Source organism: Canis lupus, chromosome 4, assembly GCF_003254725.2.
Source record: "Canis lupus dingo isolate Sandy chromosome 4, ASM325472v2, whole genome shotgun sequence".
Classification (NCBI taxonomy): domain Eukaryota; kingdom Metazoa; phylum Chordata; class Mammalia; order Carnivora; family Canidae; genus Canis; species Canis lupus.
In genome coordinates, this window is record NC_064246.1 from 44,251,274 (window position 1) to 44,279,241 (window position 27,968).

The 27,968-nt window shown below is 40.9% G+C and overlaps 1 protein-coding gene across 10 annotated transcripts in view; it reads right to left on the bottom strand.

Moving 5' to 3' along the window:
* The window catches only part of TENM2 (teneurin transmembrane protein 2), a 1,512,848-nt gene that overhangs the window by 385,072 nt on the left and 1,099,808 nt on the right, over positions 1 to 27,968 (bottom strand). The window lies entirely within an intron of this gene.

The window sequence follows — 27,968 nt, forward strand, 5'->3', positions numbered from 1 at the left end:
AAGCTGTTGCTGTCTTGGGAAAAACACCACTGAATACGATTAGAAAAAGCCTTTCCTTCATGAACCTATTACAGTCATGTGCTGATTGCTTGGCATATGCTTAATGATATCTCCATAGCTGAAAAACAATAATTTGTTACTGTAAATCTTGACATAATATATTAAGTTCAACTGTGCTCTTATTAGTTCTGCCTTTGACTTGAGTGGTTTAAACTTGCAAAACCCTACAAAAGTTGAAGAGCACATCCACTACCCACATTTTTAACATAGATACATATATTTCTAAATAGCTTAATTAGAAGTTTTCTCAAACAATTTAAATATTATTGCAAGCATCCCTGGCTGCTAGTTCTCCATTATGGATATCAAAGATACAGTAATGGGGGGATGAGAATTATGGAGTGGGCAAAGTTCTGTGTGTAGCACAGACAATTAGCATTAGGCAATAAACAGCTAACATTACTATCCTCCCTTTTGGTAAAAAAAAAAAATCATAGGGTCAATTAAGAAAGTATCAAGGGATGTAACTCTAACAGAGACATTTCTGTAATTCTTTGGCTTCTATTAATTCTTTCATGAAAGAAACTAAGAGAGGAGGAAGAGACATGGCACTTCTATTTCCTTCTTTTCCAACTTACCTCCCTCCCAAACAAGTGAGCTACAGGAATGTCCCCGTCTCCAGCAAAAAGACCCAATTGAGTCTTGACCGGAAGACTCTTTTCTGCTGTTGCTGCTTCCCATAAAAATAGAAGCATCCACTACAAGGCTTATGTCCCAGAACATTTTTATTCTTTACAGTCAAAAGTCTACCCTTGAGCTCTGGTGTTATATCCAAGGCCAAATGTGGAAGCCTTGCAGTAGGAACTTTTTATGCCCTAAAACAAGTAGATGATAAAACATCCAGAAGGGAAACAGATGACAGGTTTTCTCACCTTATCAAATGTTTCTGTAGTATTTGGCACTATGAAATTCCTGCTTAATATCACTGGTGACTAGGATAAATCTGGAGAATATATATATATATATATCCCCCCCCCACACACACTATTCTTTTTAAAATCAATGACTCTATGCACAAGCATTAAGCAAGTATCTTCTTGTCTAAGACAAAGAGCTTCATACCAGGTCTCAGAATCATGGGTCATAAAACAAAGATAAATTGGCTCTCTCACAGACTTTCTCCACCATTGCCCTCCACTTTCAGTAGAAGATCAACAACCACCCTACCCCTCCATCACCCACCCCACTAAGCTTCCACTTACTCCAAATAACATAATTTCTAAGTTGTGAAATGGAAATCTCCACCCAAAGGCTGACACACTTCTTCATAGTATGTTTCAAGCCTTTGCTCCTTGCTGCTTGGTTCCATGGAGAAATTTATCTTCTGGGATTAGGGTGACAATTAGTGATTCATGCACTCTAACAGTGATAGTAGTAGGCAGGAAAGATCACACATTTGTGAATGAACATGAAAAAATTCAGAGTTGCAACTATTTAGCATTTTTAATGACAAACCTCTATGCCACACCAATCTCTGAATCCAGCACTATAGACCTATTGCAAAATCCCTGCAAGCTAATTGGGGGATAGGGTGGTCGGCGTGGGGGTGGAGGTGGTGCAGGACATGAAGTCAGACCATGGTGACTGGTTGAAGGTGCAGGTTTCTTGCTTTCTCTTCATAGACCAGGTGCTTTGGAGAGAAGTTCCTCCTCAAGTATCACTAAAGTCTTAACTTTGTGGGCTCCATCCTCCTTAGCAGCTCCCAGGATATACACTACAAGTCTTTTCCTGGATCTTATATATGGTTTTGCTTACTTTCAGAAGATGGGCTCTGTCATCTCTGGATTAAATGTGGGAAGAAAAAACAACTTTGTTTTAAATGTTCAGCTCAGGAGAGAAGCTCTACACAGCACAGAGATTGTGACAGACCCCTAAGTCCTAGTGAGATCCTCCTCCTCAATGAACTTCTCCTGGCAACAGCTCCCACAGTTGATGAAGGTTACACAGCAAGCACTCCCTCCCTCCAGCTGATCTTGTGGTCAGTCATAATAACTCAGTTATAAACACATGTGGTGGGCACGATAATGACCCCCCAAGTCACCCATGTCCTGATGGGATCTATGAATATACTACTTTGCATGGGAAAAAGGGAATTTGAAGATATAATTAAGGATCTAGAAATGAGGAGATAAGAAGAAAGCAGAAAGGTCGGAGTTCAAGGAGGGGATGTGACCGTAGAAACAAAGGTCAAGAGGTGTAAAGAAGGGGCCTTGGGCCAGGGAATACAAGTGGCTTCTAGAAGCAGAAAAGGCAAAGAAACAGATTCCTTCCCAGAGCCTTCAGGAGGGATGCTGACCCACTGATAGCTTGATTTTAGTCCACTAGGACTGCTTTTAGGACTTGTCACCTCCAGAAATATAATACATTTATGTTGTCTTAAGCCACTAAATTGGTGGTAATTTGTTAGATTAGTAATAGGAAATGAAAACAGTAAATAACACGGCCTTAAAGTCTGCTCTAAGTGGTTCATCTTATCCAGTATCAGGACCACCCCAACAGGGTGCTGGGAATGAGGTAGAAGTGGGAAAGATGTCTAGCCTGCTCCCAAATTCTTTAGCCAGGAATCATAGCTTTCTGAGAGCCATGAAATCAACAATAAACAGAAATAACACCATCACTGTCAGTTTTGGCAAAAAGTCACTGGTTAGTGAATCAACCAATATTTTAACTATCCAAGGAGGAAATATGCTTAGATAAACAGCTTTTTAGCAGTGAGTATCCATGGAACCTTTAAGAGCTTGGGGATTGCAGTCACATGGGAAAATACACAAAAGTCCATTCTCTGTTCTAATGCTGCTCTCCAGAGCAGAGCCTGCCTAATGGCAGCCCACTGGTTTCATCCGGCAGACAAACATATATATTTTGACCGAAGTAGTGGGTTTTTTTCTTGCTTTTAATCAAATTTTAGTGCCTTTTATTAAAATACATATTCTCCAGTTTACCAAAGCCTTCACCATTCCCTCTTATTGACTCCTGGTTATTTCATTCATTCACATGACATAACTGTCCTTATGGACACCTGAATTTTCAATCCAAGGATAAGATCTGTGGTGATTTGATTATTATGCATTTACCATTTACCATTTTGAACCAACTTTCATGACTTATCTAGCACTCATGACCTATTCAATTGTCTGTTGTGACCCACCAAAATTTATCCTCTGCATGTTCCCAGGGCTCTGGTGTTGGGCATTCTCAGTGTGTTCACTGAAAAAATGAATAAGGATATGAGTAATAGTACTTGTAGAGAACATAGAGCTAGAACTAAACATTTATATTTTCAGCCAGAGAGTGAATGAAGATCTAAACACATTTCAATAATCCAAACTGAAATCTAAGAGGGTCGATGTAAAGCTCTGCATTTAGGATAAAAGAAATAACCTACACAAGAAGTAGCTGGGCAAATAGGATTCCACAGGAGCATATATGAAAAAGGCTTTGGAGTTTTCTATCAGAAGCTTTGGTATGACACACTGATTGATATTTGGCTCAAATAAATCACTAATAGAAGTCCAGGTTCTGATAAAAAACAAACAAACAAACAAACAAACAACCCATACTTCAAGTCAGAACATACTCATAGATGCAGTAACATTTCAAGATGGACATCTGTCAAGTGGAAGATACTCCTAGGAAAACTGGCAAGATGGTGTTTGGGGAAGGTGGCAAATTTGAGTCAGGTAAAGATCTGGAGAAAACTAAGTTCTCAGCTGGGAGACCTAGAGATAGGTAGGAAGGCCTGCTGTGCACAGGGACAGACTAGTTCTATCCTATAGGAGGATGTTGGCATTTGTTTTCTTCATAGAGGGGAGAATAGGGACCAAAGAATCAAGGAGATAAGAGAAAGCATCTGGCTAAATAGAAGGATATATTTTTTAATGGTTTAACTAGTGAGCAAGTGGGATGGGCTTTCTTGTGTAGAGTGAGTTCACTGTGGGTGGAAGCATTCAAACAGTTATTAGGTGGCCCAAAGAGGGGACGGAAAGGAGAAAATCTATGTGTGGATAAAAATAGGACAATATGACCCTGTGGTCTAGTACAAAAGTAAGATTCTTTGGTACCCTACTGTCCTTAAGATAACATGAACTGAGAATGTGATCCAGTGGAGGCAGAAGGGGAGAGATCAAGTTCATTTATGTGGAGCAAAAGATGCCACTTAGGGACAATCCAAAGAGGCTTTCCCTTCCAATAAATGAGTCCCTGATGAACCTTAGGCTTGGGAATGTGGTTCATAAGCACCTCCCAGGCTATTACTTTGTTCATCAAAGAGACCCAAAATATCCTACCATTTAAATTTTCAATGTTATTTGTAACATTTTTCTCTGTGGATTCATCTGTTCTCAACAATTTAAAAGATTCTTGGCATCTTGTAAACAACACCTGAACAGTCTAAAAAAGACTCCCCAGCACTTTTAAGCTATCGGGGGGTGAACATTTTCTAGTGATCTAAGCATTGATGACAGACCAGGGTTTCCCATTCCCTCTTTTCTGACTCAGGAGAATTTTTAAATGAATGATTACTTGCCAGTTGGGCACTGTAGGTACATGCAGATGAAGAAAAAAAATCGAGTGCAGGGATGCTGGATCTGATCCTTTTCTGATTGCTGTGCTGTCCTGAGTGAACACTAACATTCGCCTTCATTCAGCCAGACTTCACGTAGGGCTGACCCCCAGCAGGAGCTGGGCTAGACAGGAGGAACACTGTTGGAATCAGACTTGGCCTGTGCCCTCAAGGAATTCACACTTTGGTGAGGCTGACAGAAACGTAAAGAGGCAGCTCAGCTTTTCAGTGTGGTAACTGCTTTTGGAGGGATCTGCTTTCAGCAGCAGGGGAAGCCAGAAGAGGGGCAGTTAACATTTCCTGGTGAAGGAGGGGTTGATGACAAATGGAAAGTAAAGATACATTTAGAATAGACCTGGCTAGTAGCTGAGGGTGAAAGAATGAGGTTGGAAGGAGGTCCCGCATGACACCAAGTGAGTGTAACTAAGAGGAAGAGGAGCCAGAACTAGCTACCTGAGGCCCTCCCCTGCCTACATCTAACAACTGAGTTGAATTTTCGATGCTTCTGTTTCCCAATGAGAAGTGGGGAAAATAGAATCCCATGTACTTTCCTCCCAGGACTATTTTGAAGAAAAAAATGAGAGATGAGTAGGTGGGGGTGGGTGGTGGGGTGAGGGTTGCCTGGGTGGCTCAGTCAGTAAAGCATCTGGCTTCAACTCAGGTCATGATCCCAGGGTCCTGGGAAGAAGCCACACTGAGCTCCATGCTCAGCTGGGAGTCTGCTTTTCCCTCTGTCCCTCTCCCCACTTGTGCACACTCTCTTTTTCTCTCTCTCTCAAATAAATAAAATCTTCAAAAAAATAAGCGATGAGAGGATAGTGTTTTGGAAAAGTTTAAAGTTGGTAAATTTAGGTAGGAAATCACAAAAGCTGTATCTCTGCAACCTGCAGAACTCTGTGTGTATGTGTAAAGCTTGCAGCAGGGTTTGCGTTCTCCAGGTCATTTCAGGTCCTAGCGACCTCTCACCTTTTTCCACATGCCAGGCTGCTTCCAACCTCTGAGACCTGCCTAAGACCAGAACAACTTAATATTAAAGCGGGTCTGCATAAAGGAATGTGGGAAGTGTGACTTTGTTTGAGCCTGTATCTCTTAGTGGGAAAGTGATGTGTTATTCTGAGCTATGACTTTAACGAGGGTGATTAAGAACAGGTCTTTGATGTTAGAGTTCTTTTCCATACCATCCTTTTAAATGAAAGTAAATATCATTCCTGCCCAATCAAGAATGAAATGATGATCTGAAAAATTCAGAGAGAGAGAAAGAGGGGAAAGTAAAGAAGGGGGGTGTTTCTACTTGAAAAATCAGGAAAAAACAAAACAGCTGCTATATCAATTAAATTACAGTAAAAATGACTTTTTACCAAATTTGCAAAAAGAAAAAAAAAAGGCAAACCAACCTGAACGTCAACTTCTAGATAGATGTCTTTGGCAGGCTCGCACTATGCGATGTAAAATATAGCCCATTTTACAGGAAGAGGTGTAAGCAGTTTGGCTAGAAATGACAGACATTCACGAATTTAGCATGGTGAGAGAAGAGGAAGAGGAGGAAGAGGATGCTAGAGAAATAAGCGGGAAAGTAAAAGTGAAAGGTGGAGATACTGAAAGGTAAAGAGAAGTCTCGGAAGGATATTTTCGCCACCCTCCAACCTCTAAAACATTATGTTTTACGTATTTGAAAACTTCAAACTCAAATAGAGGCGAGATAAAGCCAATTAGACCCATTATGCCAGAAGGGAACCATGGAACACAGGTGGAAGGAGAGCTCAGACACTCAAGTGTGCCTGAAACCCACTGTTAAGTGAAACATGTCTGGCAAGAAAGTCCTTGTATCTCGGTTGCAAATGCCTGCTTAAAGCAGGTGTCCTGCTTCCCTTTCCCTCCCCTAGTTTGAGAGCCACTTACAAATGCATTCTGGTGATGCAGGCCACAGAATTACCAAACCCCCACAACAGAACGAGGCTGCCTAGGAATCTGAACTTTGTTTACACAATTAGGAGACACCCACGTGCACATCCCGTAAATGACAAGGTTCCCGCAGCAAATTAACAAGAATAATTTTCCCATCTCAGGAGCTGTCAAGATGGGCCCGGTTGGCCAATTTATCTTACTCTGGCACATCTCTGGTACTTGTCAATCAATATGTGAAACATTTGGTGCTGATTGCCATTTTTCTCTCCACTTCCTTTTGCCTCTTGTACCAGGCAATTTACTGCAAGTCAATCAAGGTCGAAGGCAACCTTGTTTAAATAAAACACTGTTGAGCTCTTTTCACACCAACAATTTCAAAGACAGAATGAGCTGTATCTCTTACATTCACACTACCTTTTCTTCCCCCACCGGTTCTCCAAAAATGCCACCCTTGAGTCATCCGGAGACTGAGAAAACTAAGTTGAGAAAGGAATGAGGAAAGGTGTATTTCAGATACCTGTCTTCACTACTCAAAATCCACTCAGCCAGCTGAAATGTCTTACCACACGAGAGCTCCTGAGGGACACCAGTATGCCCTGAGTGGAGGCAGGGCCACACAGCACAGACCATATACCCTCAACCACCAGAACTTGAAAACACAAAGCAAGCAATTTCAACTGTTTAGCCCTGGTGATCAGGTCCTACAGGTGAGACTTAGGACATTTGGGGGATAGTTCCCATTGAATCAAAATTAAACCTGTATTATCATCCTTACATGCATGGAGGAAAGATCTAGAGAGAAAGCGGCAAAGCCTACTGAAGTTCTTGCAAACAATCTGCTCACAGGTTTTGTTTTCAAAACCATGTTTTTCCTGCAAATCATCTATAATCTCTTTTTTTTTTCCTGAATAAATCCAGCTCTGGTTGCTTAGTAAAATATAACTTTGCAACCCCACCCCTGCATATGTTACGAATAAACATTGAAATGAGGCCTGGCTAAATTTGACTCTCAAAGAAAGAAAGAAATACAGTCAGACAAATATAGAACTTCCTGAAAATAGTAACATGCAGCTTAACTGCTAAAGTAGTGCTCTGCACTCAAAACGATTAATTAGAAATGGATGCTTTTTAAGTGCCTACTATTCTATGTAAGATGTAGTTCCGTGTTTTCTAAAGTGTGATTTCTCCCATTTAACCCCCCCAAAAAAATCCAAACAAAATACTCTTATATTCTCAGAGCAAGAATGATCTCTGTCCTTTTATCCCAAATGCAGTTCCACCAGGGTTAATATATCTTGTGTTAGCCCATGATCTTATTTTGTTTCATCATTAGTCACAAGACACTATTGATGAAGTCACTCTTCCATTTGACAGTCTTTTATTGAGTATCTATTATGCACCAGGCACCATGGAGGACTCAATGATCGACAAAACTGAAGGACTCTGGGTTTCATGGAGCTTAGATCAGGTCAGGGTGTTAGACACTAATAAGTCATCTCAGAAATACTCAAATATAGTATTGTGACCAACTGAGATAAACGCTGTGCAGGGCCATTTAATGATGGCCTAAAGCAGGGAAATTAGGTATGCTCTTTGAGGATATAAACCAGCTCAATTCTGACTGAGCAGAGCTATGTGCCCTAACCCAGGGTTACTCAAACTGTTGTCTATGAGCCCCAACCAATCAGTGTCCCAGGAGAGAAATACAGATGTAAGAAAATGGTTAGAAACTTTTATAGCAACTTAACATTGCCATGATCAAGCACTTGATTACTAGGAATGAGTCACAGACCAGTTTGGGTGAGGTCAACCTCTCATGGAAAGTCATATATGGTACAAGATGCACACAGGTCATATGCAGCAAGACCATATTTAAAGGGTCCCTAAAGAATGGAAAATAAAAGGCTCCTTCACCAAACACAGTTTGCAAAGTTCTGAGCTGAGGATGTAAACAATACCCTCCCCCTACCTAATATTCATTAAGCCAAACACTTGGCCTCATTTAGGCCACCGGAGATGGCAATGTCCCCTTCTTGGTCTGAGAGGCAAGATGTCTGGGCTGCCATTAGAGCAGTACCACTTAGAGCCCTAACTGTGAGAGAGATTCTAGGATGAAAGAGTTGCTACATTTCTTTTGGCTATCCAGCAGGCCCTGTAAATTTAATTGCTGAAGAAGGCTGGTGGGTGCTGGGTTTATGTTCCATTTCTTGCTCTGGAGCTGGTAACACGGGTGTAATCCATCTGAAAAATTCACTGGACTGTACATTTCTGATATATACCTTTCTATATATAGAGAGAGGTAATATATGACACTTAGATATAAAATACATATATATGACATTTATATATGACACTTAAATAAAAAGTTTTAAAATGTCACCATCAAAAAAGACAAAGGCAAAGAAATTCCCTCAGATTAAAGGAGGCAGAAAAGACATGAAAAAAAAAATGCAATGTGTCATCCTGAACTGGCTGAAATGAACAGTGGCCTGGGAAAAAGAGCTGGAACTGCCACTGTCTGGGCAATGGATGATATTTACATATGGACTGAGGATTGGCTCATATATCAATGCTAACTTTGTTTTTTTGGTAACTGGACTATAGTTATGTAAGAGAATGTCTTTGTTCTTAGGAAACACACACTGAAGCTCTCAGGGGTAAAGGAGCTTGATGTGGGGGCATCTTATTCTTAATTGTTTCAGGAAAAAAATAATGTGTGGGGGTTGGTGAGAGAGGGGCAGAGAAAGTGAGTTTACTGAGAGAGGCAGAGGGAAGTGGGGAGAGAATGATAAGGCAAATGACAAATGGGGCAAAGGGACACAAGGGTGTACAGGTGCTCTTTCCACTATTTCTGTAATTTCGAAATTGTGCCAGAAAAAAAAGTTACAAAAGTGAAGGTGACTATTTCAAAATAAAAGGGAACTGTTTTTGAAATGAATGACCAGCCCAAAAAGGTGGCACACAGTTGCTCTAACAAATTAGGCGTTCCGTGCAATGCAAAGTGATGTGGCAAGGTCTCTCAGCATTCAGAGTCGCTGGCACAATTACCCCTCAAACAGAGGTTGGGAAAGCTTGACAGTTCCCTAGGCGGACGTGATTTTCAACACAGTCTGACACAGCCTGATAGACCAAACATTCTTTTTTTTTTTTTTTTTTTGACATTAATTCACTTGTGATTTTTACTGCGATGCTGAGTATCTTATCTGGAGGTGGTCCTTAATGGTGCATGGTATATTTTATTGATGTTTCTTTTATTCTGGTGTTTATCTTCCTCGTGATTATATCTGTTGTTACTCTCTGTCTCCTTCAAAATGCTATTCTCTTGTGAGACTAGGCACTGCTTGGAGGCTTAATGAGGCTTCTATATTGTTTGCTGATTTATCGGGTTCTCAGTTAGTGTAAGGGTGGGGAGAGGAAGGAGGCCAGAAGAGGTAGGGTGCTCTGGATCAACGAAACAGTGTGTATCAAGTTCATTTGTTATGTGTGTAGAATTCTCAAAGAGCGACCTTCAGGTATACTGGAACCCGTCTGGGAGAAACACACTCATCTTTAATTCCTCCTATCCTTTCTCTCTCATAATTTTTGAAATATCATTATGAGATTCATGCATCACGCTATACAGTAGTATTCCAAATCTGTTTCTTAAGCTTGACATAAAAGTGAGGGTCTCAACTCTTCTGCTCTGAGCTCCCCGTCCAGGTTACACTTTTCTTCCCCTGCAGTCAGTCTTTGAGATTCAAATGCTTACCTATTGTTCCTTTTAGCACTTCTTACGGGCAAGTCAGGTATCAGATTTGCCTTAAATAAAGATACCTTGTGAATTGCGTGTGTAATTCAATTTCTTTCTCAGCCTTGCAAAGTTTTCCCATCATTAAAAATAAAAAAAGAAAAGTATTCTTTCTCTAAAAGAAACCAGAAACACTGCATGTGCTTGTTAAAAATTAGGCCATCGTAATGGAAGACACGCTATTACATTTACTTTATATCCTGCTCTCAATTCTTTAAACACACGCACGTTCACATGTGAGTATGCACACACACAGCTTTTCATTTCTAAAATAAAATCCTGTTTAAAAAAATCCATATCTCAGGTTCTATCGAACCTCTGCATTTTTCTTTCCTAAAAGCTGTGATGCCTTGGTTTTCGATGCTAACAAATGTTACATGACAGGTTCACCAATTTACTGCTCTGCACCCTTTTTAATTATGGATGTATGAAGGAAAATTTCACTGAGGAAAACAATAAATCACCAGTGAAATTATTTGTTAGTTGAATGAGCTGAATAAACAGTTGGCTTCAGGGCAAAGATTCGTCTGGCATCTTTTTAAGTCATTCCATATTTTCCCTTTCAGTTTCTACACCAAAGCAGGACTGGGCCTGCAGGAATCATCTGGGACCTTAGATGTTGCCGCTTAAGCACGAGAAATGTAAACACTTGATCCACAGATGTCTTGAATGTTGAATAAAATATTGTTTGTCAACTTTTAGTAATAATGACGACCCTGAGAAACAGTTGAGTGCGTACTGTATACACATGCCATTTAATTTAATTCTGACAACAACGCTATCCCCCTACTCTCCCAACAACTTCTTGAAGCTCGAAAGTGGCAAACCCAGAATTCAAACTCCAGGTCGTGAGCTCCTCAGCCATCAAGTGCCTGCAGATTTCCTCAAAGGAAACCACACTCATTCTGAGAAGTCCTCAGCTATTATTTAAGCTCTAAAAAAGACAAGAGCCCAAGTTAATGGTTAAAAACCCTGGTTCATGTTACCTTAAATCTATACAATGCTCTTTAGGTGATGAAGAAAGCAGATTTTCCAGTTCCTTCTCTGAGAAACCAGAGTTTGAAACAAAGTATGCAAAAAATAGGTTGAGATGGGAATCACAGAAAAAATGTGCCCTCACTGGACTTCCTTCTGGGAGGTGAGAGAAGAGTAATAAGATTGTTAGTTTCAATTTGAAAGCATGGAATGTGTCAGGAATGATAACTAGCTATTGCTATTTTTATAATAAATGTCTCCCTCAGAGTCACAAGCAGACATTGAACATTGGAAGCTTCCATGTAGGAATTAGTTTAGTGCCCTTCCTTGATGTCTCTGTTGAACTCATCCAAAAAGTTATGAAGAATCATGGCCACTTTGAACACATTCATACAAATAGTACTGACAGTTTTCAAGCTAGGACAAATGTCTAGCTTTGGACTTCCTCTCACACCAGCAAATCAGCTGCCTGTAGCGAATCCCATAAATATCTCAGCTGGAAACTCTGTTTAAAGGTACTTAAATGGACCCTGGAGCTCCCAACCTGGGAAACAGACTTGAGTCTGGTAATCAGATATTCACGTAAGAATTGTCAACCATCTCTGTGGCTCCTCTTGTATCATTAAGCTTCAGATTCCTGGTCCATATATTGATTAGATACTGCTTTTTGTCAGACACTACAAACTTGTGTGGAGACAACTGCTTTTGATTTAGTATTTCAGACTAATGGCTCAAGTCTATATTTCTTATGTGCATTTTCTATTTACCTCAATACTACACCAGGTGCAGGTTCCAAAGGGCTTCCCTGGGACTTTTTGAGGGGAACTAAGACAGGAATCGAGGGGCCCTAGAAAGTGGAAGATAGCCACAGAGCTCCCTGGGGTGGTTTTGCTCACGGTTTCATGCTATGGTTCATGATGTATGATTTCATGAAAGATGAACGAACCCTTCCTACTTCTTACAAATGTATAAAAACGTGATGGTGAGCAGACAATAAGCCCCACTCTGGGTAGCACTGCAACTAGTTGTGTGTTCTGTTCTGCTGCTTTTCAGGACTGACTACCTGGTGACTTTAAGGCAGAGCCATTTCCAGAGATTGACAAAAGCATCAAGAATGTAAAATCTTGACTGTGCCGATAATATAAAGATATATGTATCTTTATCTCAATAGAAAAATGGGCAAGGAGGAGGTGAACGTGGACTTCTCAGATGCACACCCAGATATTTGTGATTAGATGAAAAGGTGTTTGACCTCACTGTTGATCAAACAAATGCAACTTTAAAAAATTATGGGATAAAAAAAAATGATGGGATATATTTTTTAAGTTAGCAACTGGACCTGGAGTTTAGTACCTGTAATATCTAATGTTGGGAAAAGTGGGAAATTCAGTTTTCTCATATAGCGATAGGAAAGTATAAATTGAAATACAACTTTTTTGGAGAGTGATTCAACACTTATGTTCACAACCTTGAAGCACTCAACTTCCAGGACATTTTCTTGAGGCCATCATCAGAGATGGACATGAAACAGGCATGGTGGTTCACTCTATCTCTTTTTCTATAACAGTAAAAACTGAGAAATTTAATATCCAGTAGGAGTGGAATGCATAAGTAACCAATGGTGAATCCATATGCTCCATCACATGTAGTCTTTGGAATAGTATTTTAGAAGAATATTAAGTCATGTGAGAAAATATAAACACTATTATATATATATTATATACATATACATATATGTATGTGTGTATATATGTATACAAAAAATTCTATATATTATTATGATTTTAGTTCTTTTTCTTTATATTTTTCTTACTTTTCTGAATTTACTTTAAAAAGTGAACACACAAAAAAGTGAACACAAAGTGCTTTTGTAGTGTGTGTATGTGTACATGTGTGTATAATTTTACATGTATTAAGATACATATGTATCTTTACTGGGAATCCTGTCCTTTTCTGAGGTCAGGGAGTCAATGATACCTACCCACAAATCCTATAGGAAATGGACATGATAGGACATGTTCTGTTTTACCAGAATGTTCACACTTATCACAGGGCAACAGATAAGGCACTGTTGTGAAAGTCCTGGTTAACATTGTTGAAAGTGTGACATTTTTCCTTTTTTTGGTGAGGCAGCTTCAAAACAGAGTGGGCCAACTCAATGATATAGAAATCTGAAAATGTGTCATCCCACAGCTGGGTGGGTCCTTCAAAAGATGTCACATTTGTCACAGTGGCTGCCACCTCAATTTGAAAGTCCACAAAGTCCTAACGGTGTCCTCAAGGGGTCTTAGAGGTTTCCACTGTGAGTTCTCTGGAGGTAGGGCCTGGTCTGAAACCCTTCGGTGAATGGGACTGTTTGTTAACTCCAATAGACAATTATGAAGGGCAATTAAAAATTCAAATTATGTTAATAGGCCAGAGAAAAATGACTGTTTGCAGAAATCAGTGGCAATTACCAGACATAATGGTTCTCAATTAGGCTGGAGGGGATTTCCAGTCATTCATAATTCACTATCTTAAATGTATCATAAAAAAGTAATTGTTACTTGTTAATAAAACTTACTTAAAAACAACGCAGCTTTCTTGAGTAGAAAGTGACTCTTCTCTCTCCCTGTTTTTTAAAAAGGTACAGTCTTAATTTTAAAATGTAGTGTGGGCTGGTTTGAAACAAAATCAAACAATGCAAATGGGTTTAAAAGAAAAAAGCCAATTCTGGCCCTCTACCTGCCCTTTCCCAGGAGAAACTATTGTTTTATCAATTCTGCGACTATTTCTTCCTCCTAACCACTTCCTTGCTCCCATTAAAAAGAGGGGAGGGGGCGTTTGGGGAGACTGTCCAAGGAATATGTTGTATTGATATTTTTAGTCAATTAAAGGTGAAAACATAAAAACATTATCTTGCTGCTTCTGTCATGTTTGTTTTTCTTCCAAGGTTTTTGATTTTTTTATTTTTATATTCATATGCAGCTTCCATTACCCCTAGGAATATAGTCAGCATTCATGCATGTCCTTACAATTCTATTCTGAGGCAATGCAGTTTGCTGTATAAATTGTACTGCGCATGGGATGTGATTCAAGGACTCTGACCAGTTGGTTCCAAGCTTTATTTCTGGTGCTTCAAGGAGAACCAAAGAGCGCTACAAGAAGCATGAGACAAGGAGAAAGGAGTAGGGGAAGGGCTCTTAAATAACTGAAGGATTAAGGAAATGGATTTTTCTCTTGCTGGGTGCCACCCGATAATGCCTCTTTTGTCTACTGTTATGGATGATACTGAAAAAAGATGACAGGTGTGTTCTCAATTTTCTTGCCCAATCTAGAAAACGTAATACTTTAAGTCCCAAATTGTATTGGATGCTCTGCATCCAATAGAAAGACTGAAGCAAAGACAAGAATGAGCTCTTTCTGTCCCCACGCAACAATAGTCTCACTTCACTGAGACACAGTTAGTTCAGCAATATTACCAGAAACTTCTCTAAAAGGATGCTCTAGGCTACTCTGACACAGGTACTTCATAGACATGATCTTATTTAATTTTCACCATCACCCCGTGAAGTGGGCAGTTCTGTAACCCTACGTTGCAGCTGAGGGTACTGAGTATTCAGAGACGGTACATACCATGCTCAGAGTGACACTCAGTACGTGTCTGTGCTGACATTGGAACCAGTTACTTCTTGGTTCAAAGTCTACATACGTTCTCCTCCAACACATGCTCTCTTTGTCGAAATTGTACAGACATGCACAACTGTGAGATGTGACAGCTTAAGACTCTCAACTTATGACTGCCCTGTATTTTCTTTTCTCTCAGGGAAACGATGCTACCCGCTACCTTGACTAGTGAATACCTTAGCGATATTCAAGAATATGGAATCGGTTACACTTTCACAAAGGATCCTAATTTTGAACATTTTTTCAAAAGTATTTGGAGCAATGAAGACTGCAGGAGTTTATTTCGAAAATAATTATCAGTAAAAAACAGAAGTATCTACAGTCAGTCCTTCTTGGACTTGTGTCTTAAAAGTGGGTGCTCTTGCAGTGGGAGAGAAAACTCTCCACAAAGAGTACTTAGGATATCCATTTTGTACCAAGAGCTGCACATGGCTGGCTTATTACTGTCACTCATGTCACACTTTATGTTTACCTTCTCAGAAACATTTTCCCTCCCAGCACCTCTAGAGTAGGGGGTGTGAAGCACCTGTTGCTCTGTCTCTCATACATTCCTAGTTCATGGTTTTTCAAACATTACTCACACTGATATTTTGTTGGTTTACCTATTCATGCCTGCCTCTGGGATGTCAGCTCCATGAAAGTAAGATCCCTGTCTGATGTGTGCACCACTGTATCCCCATCCCTATCTCAAATATAAATATTTGTTGGTGAATGAACAGATGTTTATGAAATTAAGCTATCTATTTTCACCAACAGTCAGGTATGGGCCTCTAGGAATGGACTTTTTTTAAAGATTTTATTTATTTATTCATGAGAGACACACACAGAGAGAGGCAGAGACATAGGCAGAGGGAGAAGCAGGATCCATGCAGGGATCCCGATGAGGGACTCGATCCCAGATCCCGGGATCATGCCCTGAGCCAAAGGCAGACGCTCAACCGCTGAGCTATCAAGGCGTCCCTGGAATGGACTTTCATCTCTAAGAGTCCTAGGAAATAAAGGCAGTCAGGTCCTGAGTAAAAATATCACCTGGAGTTGGGTTGGTGGCTCTCCTGGAGACAGAACCACCGACATAATCACTAGGATTTAGAAAGGAAGGGGAAACCAGGAGGTCTCTACTCTGACCCTTCCTGAGGCTGACTAGAGAGCTCAGTATCTCAAAGCAGCCAAAAGGAAGTATCATCATTTCTTCAGTTGTGCTAGACTCTTGGCCCCCATACATGGCACATTTCAATGGGATTGCAGCTCCGTTAATCTGGAGTAGAGTGCTTTCTCTTCATTAGTACTGGTTCACACTGTCAACTCAAGGCTGCTGATTAGGTAAAAGACAATGATAATATTTAGGTCAATCAATCAATAGGAGGAGATGAGTTTTGGAAGTACCACTGTGACTTTCCTTACTAGAATTTGCTGTGGGATGGGCTCTGACTACAAATACTCCACTCTTTCGGACTGATGTAGTGAACACTTTGTATGTGTTCCGCTTTCTTTTTGTTTTATAAGAGTGACGAAGTTGTCACTAGGGAAAGACACACTTCTGGCGGAGTCTAAAGTCCTTTGACCATTTGGTTCTATCATTTGAATTGTGGTTCCTTTCCTTGTATGAATGCTCTGCACCTGAATTACCGGATAAAAGTGACTGACTCTGTTTTTTATGCTTTTTGAAAGTTTTAATATATGAAGATTTTAAAATAAAATGTTTAAACTTATAAGAAAGTAATAAACTCTTAATGAACTTTGCAACTAAAGATATGCATAATAAAGAGGACTAAAGTCTTCTTTCTCCTCTTTTCTCCCCTTGTGCTTCATCTACTTTTGTAATAAACCCACTCTCTAGATAGAATACTCTGGATGGTTTGTTATGTGTACAGGGGTACAGTGATAAAAGCTTAGCAATTGGCTCTCCAGAAATAAAAGGCTCTGATCTGCAGCATGTGCGGATTTCTGTGGAGTAAATATTCTCACTATCTACAGTTTTAAGCTAAGGTTATGATGGAATTGGGCAAGGGTGTTTGTTGTATGACCAGTTCTCCGAGACGGTGTAAGTTGTCTCTAGCACATCATTGTGTGTTCTCTTCAAGTTGTCTGTATTTCTCTTCCTCCTTCCCTTCCTGTCTCTTCCTGCCCTCCTCCTTTGCTCCTTCCTTCTGTCCTTGCATAAATACTTGTACGTAAACAGACATATGTGAATCAGTATCATCCACGAACAGTGCATTTTGTTCTGCAACTTGCGCTTTTTCACAGAGTATACTGCGGCTCTGCATTTTGAAAATTTCTCGACACACTCCTTGTCACTGGAAACACCCTGTGCTAGCTCAAGAGCGAAGCTGAGAATCACTTGGTCTACACAGACAAGCCTGGGAGTATGCGTGGGTGCCCACACACTCACTGTAGTCTATCTATTGTAAAAGGGAGTAATTCATCATTGGGCAGCAGGTTCTGCTCAGATGGTTTATTGTCCTGACCTCATTAAAAGCATGTAATCCACGCAGTGCCGTAAATCTATGCCTCTAAATACTTTCCTCTTTAAATTTTTAATACTGCACACATGAAGGGAAAGGTTAAAGCCAATTAAAAGAGATACAAATACCATTATTACTGCCCTGACAAACAGTTAGTTATTGGATTTGGTCGTTTCAGTTTAGAAAGCCATTATTTTTGTTCCTGAATGAATTAGTAATCAAGCTGTTTATTGACTTGTCTCATCTCCGAGATGCTAAATATTTTTTTGGTCCATTCTCTCTCTCAATTGGCATCATTCCTACACACATAAAAATTACAGACAACTTAAGGTCTGAGTGCAAACAATAACTGCACAGCTGCATGTGGAAATCCACACATGGACAGAGCCATCATTTGCACTGTGGTCCAGAAAGGAGAGAGCCACGCAATTCATTCTTATGCAGCAAATAGTTGTTATTGTCGTTGCTGTTGTTTCCCCTCCCATTAAAGCTATTATAGGATCCTGACAAATACTAAAAGCATTTAGAGCTGAAAGAACGCTGGGAAAATTGCCGTAAAAGGATTGACAAATGATGATCTTTCTGTCCGCAAGGTTCTTATTTCCTGTGCAAAATGGACCAAAAGAATAAAGAAAAAGAGACAGAATCATTAATGTAAGAACTTGGTCTTGTTTTCTGACATGAATTCATATTTTCCATTACATTTAGCCAAAATCGTGACTCCGTTCATGACAAGGCTGTAGCACTATTGCTGTTTTAGGCTGTCTTAGGTGCCCCCTTCTCCCCCAACCTTCTCTTCATTCCTCTGGGAACATAATTTAGGTTCTATGGGATCTGTGATGACCTAAGGGTTTATAAGAGTGGATCTGAAATTTGACCTTGTTCATATAATTTTCCAGCCACAGGTCCAGTGAGAAGCAGCGCTGACCCCAGTGCAGTACTGACTTCAGAAGAAAGGTACACCCACAGACTCACATCCATAGGATTTGTACAACTCCTAATTCATGTAAGTGTTCTATCATTATTCTCGGCATCCTGCTGTTCCTACCTATAAGTCAGAGTCAGGTATTAAAAAAAAAAAAAAAAAAGGAAGAAAAGAGGAAAGCTTTCAGAATGTCACAGAACTCATATTTCAAAGGAGAGTGTGAAACACATTTGTTCTTAAGGAAAAATCACGATATATATATGTATATTGTACATATATATATGTGTGTGTATACACACATGCACACACACACACACACATAGATTGTAAAGTGAAATATTTTCCAACTAGGAGGATGAAACCTAACTGAAAAGGAGGATTTTCTGTATTATCTATGTACCAGAAGGGCTAGAAGAGTGTGCACAAAGTGTGTCCCCTGGACCATCAGCAACACTGCTTTCTGAGAACTTGATAGGAACACAAATTGGGGGACCTGCCCCAGATGTACTGAATTAGAAATTTGGGTTGTGGCCCAACAATGTGTCTTAACAAGCCCCCTGGAGGACTCTGACACAGCCAGTGAAGTTTGAGAATCTTTGTTCTACAGAATATACTTTTCTTAGCTGGTTCTCTTCAATCTATCTTTGCAGCTGGTCATAATCTTTGAAACATGAGCCGGGCACTCTGTTGTGTTTGTTTGCATACTATATCACATACCACAACACATGACACTGATTTGTTTTCACATCCTCCTACTAGATTGTAAGCTCCTTGAAGCCAGAGGCTTTATCTGATTCACTTCTTTATTCTCAGTGCCCACCTAAGGGAAATGGATCAAAGCAGGTGCTTAGGAAATTAATTATAAGATAAAATGTCTAGATAAGCCCCGTGGATGAGAAAGAAACATTTAGAGGTATAGAAATCCATTGAAGTTCTTAGTTCTAGCTTAGGAAGACCCATACCTACATAAAAATGACTTTTCTTAAAAAAGAAAGAAAAAGAAAAAAATGGTCAAGGGAACAGTTTTAAGCAACTTCTAATGTGTTCACTGTTTATTCTCTTGGGAAAAGCAAGAAATAATTGAACACACCTCACACTAATAGCTTCTTATAAAGTGTGTTGACAATCCAGTTGGTCTGAATATTCCTATGAGGTTTTCACATTCAGACAGGACCCATCTGCCCATTTGATGACAGACATTCTCAAATTGAAAATAATCTGAATACAGGCTATAATAAAACCACAAATGCCAGTTTCAGCCCAATGGGTTAAGGATGTCAAACCCTTCAGAATTTCTGTCCCTCAATATGTAGGCTAGAGGGCCATTCTTGGAAAGAGGAGATATCCTAAAACCATTCTAATTGCCTCTCCACGAGGAATTCAAAGACTTAGACGTGGAGTCCCTAGCTCTTTGGAGATTTGAGTGACACTATAGAGATGTCTTATTTAGCTTTTCTTTTCTTTTTTTTTTTAAGATTTTGTTTATTTATTCATGGAAGACACAGAGAGAGAGGCAGAGACACAGGCAGAGGGAGAAGCAGGGGAGCAAGGAGCCTGATGCGGGACTCAATTCCAGGACCCCGGGATCACAACCTGAGCCAAAGGCAGACACTCAGCCACTGAGCCACCCGGGTGCCCCTAGCCTTTATTTTCTATCATGGGCTTCATCATGGCATTACATCTAAGCTGGGGAAGGTCTACTTTATGCAAACTTTCTATATGTGCCTTTGTGTGGCTCTGACATCAGATCACTTGGTTTGAAACTGGGCCCTAATACTTTCTGGTTTCTTTAGCCTTTCTAAGCCTTGGTTCCCTCATTGTAAAATGGGAACAGTCATAACACCTGAGGATTAAGTAAAAGAAAAATACACACATGCATATATATGTGTTTGTATATATACATGTATATACATTATGTGTGTATATATATAAACACAATATACATTTATACATACATACAATTTATAGATACTATATATACAATGTCTTAGAAAATATATATACAATATACATTTATATATACACCTATATATATATATATATATGTGTAGCCAGGTATCTGACATATAAAAAGGGCTCAGTATTACTGGTATAGTTAACTAATATTATATGCTATCAGGGCTTCTTAAACTAGAATCTATATGCCTGTAGAGATTCATGAAATGGACAAAAGAATTCCATAAGCTCCCTGAAATAATCTGCAAAATGTTTCACGTTTGTATATATTCATTTTCTCTGGGCATACAGCCCAAAACTTTAATCAGATTCTCAATGTGGCCCATGGCTCATAGGTGGAAAACAGCCATGGTGTTGAGGATTTTAGTAGTCAGAGTGTGTCCTCAACAAGCTGGCAAACCAGGAAAATGAGGCAGTTTCTCTAAGGCTGGTGTCTCACTCTGGGCATGATGTGTAGCTCTGGGATCTCCATTTTTAATTCCACACAATGTGTATTTGTTTATTTTCCTTCTTCCATCTCATAACAGGAAATAGCATTTCAAATGCATTCCACCACGAGGATATTCAGACAGTTAATTTTCGCCTCGAACACCCCCAAGATTTAAGAAAACACGAGAGCTTCCATCTACTGCTCCCAACCTGCCAAGCACAATGTTCTTAGTAGCAGCAAAAGCCAGTCTGAAAGAGCTTCGCTGTTTTTGATTGGTTTCTCTTGATGCTATCAGCCTGGGTGATTGTATGAGCAAGCCACAGAGGCAGAAACGACACTGGACCATGTGCCAAGAGCACTAGGGTTTGCTCTTGAACATTATCCTAACCAGCTTCCTAGTTTGACCAAGTGGCTTCTTCTCCAAGGTTTTCTGATTCTTTACCTGTCATATATAAATTTCACTGGATCATCATTCCTCAATCTTTTATGTACCAAGGCCCAGATTTAATATAGAAATGCTTATGCTGGGATGTCATTTTTTAAATCAATTGATTTAAAAATAATCACAAGAAGAGTTATTCCTTTCTTTCTGAAAATGTGAAAAAAAATTTTCATCTGTCTATATGGATAGACAGATGAAAAATATTGCTCATTCTGGCTACAAATAGCCAATGGTGAACATATGAGTTCAAGGACCCATTAAGCAAGTATTTATTCAGTATTCATTAAATGTCAGTTACTTTAATATAGCATCAAACAAAAATAGTTGCTGCCTTCATGGATATGATAGTAGTGCCAGAGAAGGGAAATGGCTACTAAAAACACATAAATATATATAATTGTTTAAATTGTGCTAAGGTACACTGCAAAGCGTTATCTGGATCATGAAAGAGAAAAAAGGGGTTGGGGATGATTTTAAATAAAGGTGTCAAGGTCAGCAACCGAATTGAGATCTGAGGGATGACGGTAGCTGACCCTCCAAAGAGGCAGCACTTAGGGGTGAAGAGAAGACCTCGGGTCAGCAGGGCCCAGGGAAAGGCACTTAACCTCTCTCTGACTCATTTCTCCATCTGTAAAATGGGAATGATATGGGACATAGTCAATTAGGCTGTTACAAGGATTAAATTAGCTAGTAGTTACAATTTGTTTAAGACAAAACCTGGCAATGTACCAATGGATTGCTCAAAATAAATACCATGAAGAGAGAGGTAAAAGCATATGCCAGGGCCCTGAGGTAGACAAGAGCTGGGTACCTTTGAGAAACTACAAGGAGGGTAAGGCTTTTGGGTGGAACATGAGTGAGAAGGTGGTGGAAACTGAAGCTGGAGAAGCAGAGAAGGGGAAAGTTAAATCTCAAGTTCAATGGGAGGAGAGTGGAGAGTTTTGCCTTGTCCCCAGAGGACCCCTGAAGTTCATTCTCCAAAGTCAGAAAATTATTGTCTCTGACTTGCTTTTTGTATAGCAGATGATTCTATAATATAACCCCTCAAAGGGAACATTTCTTTAGGTAACTCGTTTTAAATAAAGAACCCCTGTTTCATTCATGCTCATTAAACTACTTTCCCCCCACCTAGATCCCTGCAATAATAAATATAATTTAATGACTTTGGTTCCTTGAGCTGCAGGTGTTGGAATATTGTATTTATTAACATATTTTAAGCCCTTTAAAAAGACTGCATTAATTCCTATGATAATTTAGTACCAGTAATAACATTCTCTGTTCTGAATAGATGTTAATCACCACAAAATGACTGATTTGCCCGTGTACGAGCTAAGCCATGCTCTAACTAGTAGCTAGGAACTTTAAAATTCAACATTGTTACTGAAACTGTTGATTAAAGTTTAGTTGCAATAATTGTTGAGGACTCAAACCAAGACTGAACAATTGGATTCTCTGCCACGGAAGATGAATGAGATATTTCTGAGTGTTTGTGTTTCCTGTAACACTGTATGTACTTGGAAGACAAAATTCAGCTAATTCCAGTTACTCTGAACCACCTGGGGTTTGTTAGCACTTCGGTTAAAATAGCAGCAGAGAGGACATTACTTCAGAGAATCATATCTAACCCCAAAGCCAGCCTGGAGGGAGGCAGCAAGACTGCCCCCTTCTGTCTTGAAGATGGAAGAGGAGGGTCCGTAACTGTGTGCCAACTTCCACCCATCAGGGTGAGGCTTGCTCTGGCCTGGGCCAGAGTCCCAGTACCCTACCAACTTAAACTGAAATGATTTTGGAAGCAGAGGGAAAAGCTCGATCATGAAATCTGGCCCAGTGAAACGAAGTGATAAAATTGAGTACAAAGGAAAGAACAATTGCAAATGTCAGGTTCTGAGATAAGGGCCCTCAGATGAATTATTTAATTACGTAACGACCCTGTCAGTAATTGTGGAGGCGTCACAATCACCCCTCATTTAACTGCTCAGAGAACTTACTAACTTGCTCAAAGTCACACAGCTGGTAAGTGGCAGGGCACTGGAGTCTAAACTCTTACGTTTGGCCACATTGCCTGGATAATTGATCCATCAGTCATGCAGATCAATCATTCGGATAGAAAGGACACTGAATAGCATAACGAGGTACTACAGCTTTATACACTAGAAAAACTCTTACTTAAAACAAAAATCTAACAACTTTTCCCTTCTGGCTTGGAGATTGTTGATAGGAGTATTATTTGCATCTGTAAGGAAATTAATCTCTCTATGATTGTCTTCCTTCAAGACAGAGGGAAAGGCCGAGCACAGAATAGACTGGCTTCTGTCCACCCGTGTACTGATAAAGGCGCGGGGGCTGGGAGCAGGAGTGGAGAGTGCCGAGATGCTCTGCATAAATATGATGGGACAAACACTTGAATTTCTGGCCATTTAGGGAGAGAGGGAGAGATCCAGCGACGAACTTGGCAGGAAGCTGGAGCCCCAAGCGAATAGATCTTTACTGACTTTGCTTCCTTCAACAGCAGAGACTGTGTAAGAAGTAAGGGGCCATCAGATATTTCATAGCAAGTTCTTTTAACCGCTGGCATATGAAGCTCTTCCTTTTTCTCAAATTTTCAGCGCAGTCTGCCCGGCACAGAAGTTTTGGGTAGATGATTTTGTTTGCTGGTTTGTGATTTGTTGCCTGCACATGAGAAGGGAAAGTGGCCGAGTTCCACGACTCGATCAGCCTGAAGCGGAGAGAAAGGAGCAGCACAGGGTTTGACGGGCTCGTGGGCCATCGGAGCTTGGGGCTGTGGGGTGGCCTCAGGGGTAAAGCTGAGCCTCCGTGCAGAGGCCCAGGAAACCCACAGAAGTCACGGAACAGGTTTCAGCTGATATCCCGGCCACGATTTTTTTTTGCTGTTGTTGTTACTCATCATTGACATTGTTCCCATAGAGTTGAGAAATCCTAGCATCCACTCTTCAGACCGATAAAGGAGGGCAGTGAGAGCTCAGTCACCTCAGCAAATGGTTAGTACCAGGACGCTGACTCGCCAGGGCTAAGCGGCCTCGGCCCGTCCCAGGTTTCTCCGTGCCAGCCCGCGCTAAGGCACCCGGGGCGCTGACAGCTGCGGGCCGGCCCGTGGGGAGCAGGTGCGGCTCTGGGGGTGGGGGGGTCCTGCGGGCCGGGGCCAGCGGAGGGGAAGCAGTGGCAGAGCACCCGAGGTCCAGGAGATCACTGCCAGCCTCGTGTGCACCGGCCCAAGTCAGCACTAAGCGGGGGCTGCCTTCTCAAAGATATGCCCGCGGAACCCCCGAGGGCTTTCTAAGAGAAGCGGGAACACCTCTGCTGTTGCCGTAGGATAGACAGTTAAGTCACCGGTGAGAAAATCTAAAAAATTAAAAACAAGGACCCCACCCCCCTCAAACTGTGTGCTGCATCGGCCGAGCGGAAAGGTACTCGTTGGCTGTGCAGACGGATGGGGTGTGTCTTCATCTACGGAGTCGGCTTTTCGACCTGCATTTCTGTTTCCACCTCCAGAAGCTTGGACTATCTGAAGGGACCCAAACATGCTCACCATTATATAAACACACACACACAGGCACCCATATAAATGTAAGTCCAGATGTAAACAAACATCCGTACCTATCCCCGAAGCAGATTTTCAAGTGGGGGCGTGGGAAGATTGGAAGACTTGGGGGAAAATGTCTCTCCAAAGACGGTTTATGTTGAGTAAAGCCTCCTTGAAAAAATTTTCAGGTTTAAAGCAAGTTAGCCAGAGGATGAAATCCCTTTACAGGGACCTGCTGTCCATTTGCAAAGGTTGCAAGCTAGCAGCCCCCAGGCTCCATCTGGGACCTTCACATTTAATTGTTTGGTCCACACAGTGGCAGCCAGCACGATGTTTTCTTGAGGTTGAATTAGACATGGAAATTGGAGCTCTCACATAAACCGTGTGCTGCTTTTTTTGTTTTTTGTTTTTTGTTTTTGTTTTTGTTTTTTTGTTTGTTTGTTTTGTTTTGTTTTGTTTTTGATGCCTGGCCCTTGCTGTCTGTACAGTCATGAATTGCCTGGCTGCCTTAGGCTTCCCATAGGATGGTACAAACTGGTGGTATGGAAAGCTGGTCACCATGGGGCTGTGCTAATCATTCTAGTACAATCCTTTGGCTTCCTTGTGTACTAGCATTACTGGACTGGCACCTCAAGCCAACCATTTTCTGTGTCCAGAAGGTTCTGCCTGCTGTCTTCCAGGGGGAAACTTCCAGGCTTCTCTCTTGACCAAGAGCCTCTACAAAGCCTTTCCTGACCTTCTGTCTGAAGACTAGCCGCCCTTTCTTTGGCACCCAGTTGGTACCTGCAGCCATGCAAAGACTCTCCTTCCACAGTCACCATAGCACCCAAGACTATGCTTTACACATTTGTGTGAGCACAACTTCTCTATTAGATAGGAACTCCTTTAAGATGGGAATCACATCTCCTTTGTTTTTTCTTTCAAGGCCGGTCAGAGTGCCGAGCACAGAGAGGGGGCTCAGAAGGGGTCTTCTGAAGTTAATATAATTGGTCATCAACCTCTACTACCTCTGAGCCACACACAGGTCAGGATGGTGGTGAGAGAGGGGTCACAGAGACAGCAGTGAGTGTGGCAGGATAGCTGGGTGTACCTCAGGACAGCAGGGACCACACCCTGGGGGGAGCTTGGCTCAGACCTCCTCAGCTGGGGGCAGGGGTGGGGAGAAGAACCCAGGGGGCACCATCCCAAGGCAGTTCACGGGAAGTCAGATCCCACTGTGATGGGTCTCAGCCCTCAGACCCAGAGGCCCAGAGTGTGGAGGCAGTCCCAGGGAGTGGGTGATGAGTAGGAGCCACACATGGAGGGCTTTCCTACTCTCCCTACCCCCACCAAAGGAAATAGGGCTCTCCAGAAGTCTCAGCCACTCTTTTGTACCCCTGCTCTGGAATGCAACCTACAGGAGAGTTAAAAAAATATTCAACTAAATAAAGTATTGCTGCTACTTAGGATGGAGTTAAAACAATTTTTTTAAAGGTTAAAAAAGCTACTTGCTCTTCAGGTCAGTAACTGTCATAACGATTTTTCTCTTGCCATATGCTCCTCTGAATTGCATTAGTATGACATCTCCCTCTGCAGCATCTGGTCTCAGCCACTTCAAGGGACACAAGGAAGCTACACATTCAAACGGAGTATATAATAACACGGAGAGGTATCTGCACCCCTGCCATCACAAAACAAAAGACTACGCTGTATCTCATACAGCATTGCTGAGATGGTGCTGGAGATAGTTCAAATGAATGGAGGCAGAATTGGGGGAGCTTTTGTTCGCCTGTGTATTATGTGTGTGTGTGCGCGTGTATAAATGCATATGTGTACACCTGTACACACATGTTTTATCAATCGGTAATCACCTGCATTGCTCAAACACAAATTCTTGCTTTCTATCAAAGAGAGCTAAACATTTTAAACATCAGATGCAAACTAGAGCCCCACCAATCTACAAAATATGGACAGAGAGGTTGGACCTATCTATCTTTCAGCACTTTGAAATACAAAAAGGGAAATTTTCCACCACAAGCCAAAGGCAAAGTAGCACTATCAACCTCCAGCCACATTTTCCAGACTAAGAAAAAACCTGGCAAGTAATGCAGACTTCCTCTCCTCATTGGTAATAATCTTTGTCAAACTGATAGATTTATTTAAAATTTTCCAAGGATCTCACCCCACTTTCTTGAATAGTTATTAAAAAATCCAAAAGGGTTTAATCAAGTTGACTGCCTAACACATGGTTCTGACATCCATTCTTTTCTGGTCCTGAAGATCCTTGTGCCTGTTTTGTCAGAAGCACAAAAAGTAGAAATGCAATTCCATTTGTGCTGATGCTAAATGTTAATAGATTTGCCTAAATGCCTGCTAATAGTCCCCCTAAAATTAGCTAGACTAGTAGTGCATGCCTAATGTGGTGTTGTTTTTGTTGTTTTACTTGCTTTTTTTTGCTTCTCCTGCTTTTATCAGAGGGGAAAAAGATCCCTAGAAAAAAGCATAGGTCCTCAGCTGTGACACATTTCCAGTGTCATATGTGAATTCTGCAGAAAGAACATATATTCTGAAACTATCCCACATTTCTGACATTCTGTCATGAAGGTGACAAATCCTAGTGCTCTAATGTTTCATTAAATTAAACATGAAATGTTTAATGTTTTGTTAAATTAAACATGAAGCCGTGACTTTGCACCCGAGAACCACAGCCTTCTATCAATTCTTCACATTCCTTCAGGTCACTTCTTAGGTTATAAAAACTGAGTTTTGTTTATTAGAAGCATTGCATTTCTCTCTGCAGTTAAAATGCACTTTCCTCTAATGCACTTATAAATAAAGACCAACAAGCAACCAGTTTTTTTTTTTGGGGGGGGAGGTGGTACTTAAAGTATTTCTCAACTCAAGCTTATAGAGAACAGCTTGCAGACAACCCGTTAAGTAAATCTCTACAACTTTTTTCAAGTATTTGCAACCATGACTGAGAAGCTTCCAGAGAGCAGACATATTACATATTTCATCCAGTTTCAGGCCCATTTCACAGATGAGCATGCTAGTCCCTGAAGAATGGAAAGATTGCTAGAAAACTGTTGAGCTAGATCTTTCAAACCAAAAACATGTCAATTCCTTTTCCCTTATCCAGGATGGCAGAAACCGAGAAGGAAAACAAGAAAAAACAACTCTGATGGGGGAAGAAAGCATTTGCAAAAGCAGAGAGGAGGATGTGGGGCTTTCCTGACTACTGAACACACATTTTAAAGCAGCTGGTAGACAAAATCTGGG